The sequence below is a fragment of the Babylonia areolata genome, chromosome 16 (assembly GCF_041734735.1).
Source record: "Babylonia areolata isolate BAREFJ2019XMU chromosome 16, ASM4173473v1, whole genome shotgun sequence".
Taxonomy (NCBI): domain Eukaryota; kingdom Metazoa; phylum Mollusca; class Gastropoda; order Neogastropoda; family Buccinidae; genus Babylonia; species Babylonia areolata.
Window position 1 is genome coordinate 9,428,368 of NC_134891.1, and position 3,544 is coordinate 9,431,911.

Below are 3,544 nucleotides of genomic sequence, written 5' to 3' on the forward strand. Positions count from 1 at the left end.
TTGGAAAAGCCACTGGCTGTTCACATGTATTACTTTTCTTTGAGAGAGAGATGTGGTTCAGTGGTTTGGTGGTAACACGTGCGACGGGCGCACTAGCCGAGTGGTTAAAGCGTTGGACTGTCAATCTGAGGGTCCCGGGTTCGAATCACGGTGATGGCACCTGGTGGGTAAAGGGTGGAGATTTTTACGATCTCCCAGGTCAACATAATTATGTGCAGACCTGCTAGTGCCTGAACCCCCTTCGTGTGTATATGCAAGCAGAAGATCGAATACGCACGTTAAAGATCCTGTAATCCATGTCAGCGTTCGGTGGGTTATGGAAACAAGAACATACCCAGCATGCACACCCCCGAAAACAGAGTATGGCTGCCTACATAGCGGGGTAAAAACGGTCATACACGTAAAAGCCCACTTGTGTGCATACGAGTGAACGTGTGAGTTGCAGCCCACGAACGCAGAAGAAGAAGAAGAAGGTAAAACGTGCGCCTAGGAAGTGAGAGAATCTGATTTCAAGGGATCGAACCCCACTCTCTGCAGTATTTTCTCCCCCTCCACTAGACTTTGAGTGGTGGTGGTCTGGACGCTAGTCATTTGGATGAGACGATAAACTGGACCTGATGTGTAGCATGCACTTAGCGCAGGTAAAAACAAAACCAAAAAAAAAAAAACCAACAAAAAAACTTGGCAATGAAAGAGTTGTCCCTGGCATAATTCCGTAGAAAAATCCACTTTGATAGGAAAACAAATCCACTTGCAGGAAAAAAAAAAAAAAAAAAAAAAAAAAGCTGGTGCTGCACTACAGCGCTTTCCTGGGGAGAGCAGCCCAAATTTCACAGAGATTCAGTTCCAGTTTCTCAATGAGGCGTCACTGCATTCAGACAACTGCATATACGCAACACATCTGCTAGGCAGATGCCTGACCAGCAGCATAACTCAATGTGCTTAGTCAGGCCTTGAGAGCGTGCGTGTATATATATATATATATATATATATATATATATATTTGTGTACTTCTCAAGAGGGGATTTCTTTGACAGAATTTCGCATGTTATGTTGTCGTGGGTTCTCTTTCAGTGCGCCAAGTGCGTGCTGCGCACAGGACCATGGTTTATCGTCTCGTCTGAATGTCTAGGTGCTCAGTTTGATTTTCCAGTCAAACGTGTGAGAAAGGGCAAGACCAGGACTCAAACCCTCAACCGACTGAGAACTGGCCGATGAGCATCTTAACCATTCTGCCCCCTTCATCCTTTCACACACAGTGTTGTGACCAAAAAAAAAAAAGAAAAAAAAAAGAGTAACACAAAAAATCACTCACAGATTCACACCCAAAAATGAACGGAAGTCCGCAGACGAGCAACAGTAGCGGATGGTCATTTTTATTTGTGGCCAGAAGCTAAACCACCACATTCACAGCAGATGCCCGACACTCATCATGAAGTCATGACTTATCTCCACAGGATCCGGTCGTCGTCAACGGCAGGATCCTAGTTCTGACCCCGCACTGATGCGGCAGAAGATCCAGTCTTGGGCGATGAGATCCTGTCCCGTCCCGTCCTGTCCTGTCCCACTCCACAGGGGAGAGAAGCCAGCGGAGTGACAGTGTCCCCTGTGTGTGTGTGTGTGTGTGTGTGTGTGTGAAGTGACAAAAGACATCTCTAAAAAAAAAAAAAAAAAAAAAAACTGCACAGGAAGTTCAGGAGACTTCATCACAAGATCGCATCCTCCGTGGACACAGTTACATCCAGGTGAAAGTCAAAGCAACAGCAACTTCAACATGACATCCAACATTTTGTGCAATTATTTAAAAAAAACAAACAAAAAAACCACACACACACAAAGAAGACACACAATCTTCTTAGAAAACAAACCAAAAAAACACCAAAAAAAACCCGGTGAACTCTACTGTTGATATTGATGCAAGACAGCCAACAGACATTTAAAACACGAATCAGCAGATTGCTGCTGCATTTTCCCTCTCTCTGTTTTTTTTGATACAGCAATTTGACGAGACTAAAACATGTTCTTATGCTCATTCAGTTTTAAACCTGACACCATTTTAGCATGATGATATACAATGATAACCCAAGTCCAAACATTTTGATCAGCACACACATTTCTAGTGAGCAGGTTTCAGCATGACGCACCACCAGCAAATTTTGTTCAAATGCGTTATCCACTGCTGGAAAGAAAACACAATTGTTGGTAAAAATTCTGTTTCAATTTTTCGTCTCGCATCTGACAGATTTGATTGTACCGATTTCCACTACACAAGGAAAAAAACACCTCATTCAATAAAAAACAAAACAAAAAAACAACAACCCCAAAATGTTTACCAAACTGACCAGATTTTTCAAACTGAAAAGAAGCAAGATTTAACATCCCTTCTTTGAAGAATGGCATCAATGACAGAATCAAAAGTCTACAAGTCTTCATGATCTTTTAAAAATGAATTATAAAGACTCTTCTGTTAAATTTTCTCACAAGCTCAAAAATATAACGAATAGTTCTTTTTTTTTTTTAATAAATGAAAACACACACTTGCATGCACACACACACACAAACACCGACACGGGCACAGGGGGGGTGGGGGGGGGGGGGGGGAAGCTAAACCAGTAGGTATGAATAAGTGATAAACTTAACCACAACAGAAAACAGTCTCTAAAAATCTGTAACAGTTAATCTAAACAAAGTGCTCCTTGTCCAACCAATTTCATCCTCTTCCCTTAGCCGCCCCCCACTCCCCCTCCACAACCCTGCCTCCCCTGAAAAAATCACACACATTCACACCTACACAAAAACCAAGGCCAAACCAAAGACCGTAAACTCACAGATAAGAAACAAAAAGTCCAAAGAAAAATCTGGAATGTTTGAAAGACAAAAAAAAAAAAAGAAAAAAAAAAGCCAAACAGTAACACATCCTCTCTTGCTATCACCATCAGTTAACGTATGAATTCTACACGAGGAGAACTATACAACCTCACTAAACAATGTACGTAATAAAAAGTCACAACCTTAATAGACATATCAGCACATGATTGCATCTAAACCAGACAGCTCTACAGCCGAGAGATAAAAATCATCTTGTATGATACAGTCCTCTTTGGATAGTTGACACATTCTACAGAGAAATTAGAGGACAGAAGACGAACATTCAGGCAAAGAATTATCAGCAGAACGGGGCAGTGTGTCAAGGACATGTAGGCAAACGAAGCACGCAGTGACAACTCATAATACTGGTCTGTGAATGAAAGCACAAAGAACAAGCTTGAGCAGCCATCCTGCACTGCTGTCTTGTATGTGAATGTTACAACCAATCACGTCTTGTATGTGAACGTTAAATCAATCACGTCTTGTTTGTGAACGTTACAACCAATCACGTCTTGTATGTGAACGTTACAACCAATCACGTCTTGTATGTGAACGCTACAACCAATCATGTCTTGTATGTGAACGCTACAACCAATCACATCAACTTCCGAGTCGTAGGGAAGGGGCACAGAAGGAACATGGGGACACTTCTGTGGCAGGACCGAATGTCTGTTGT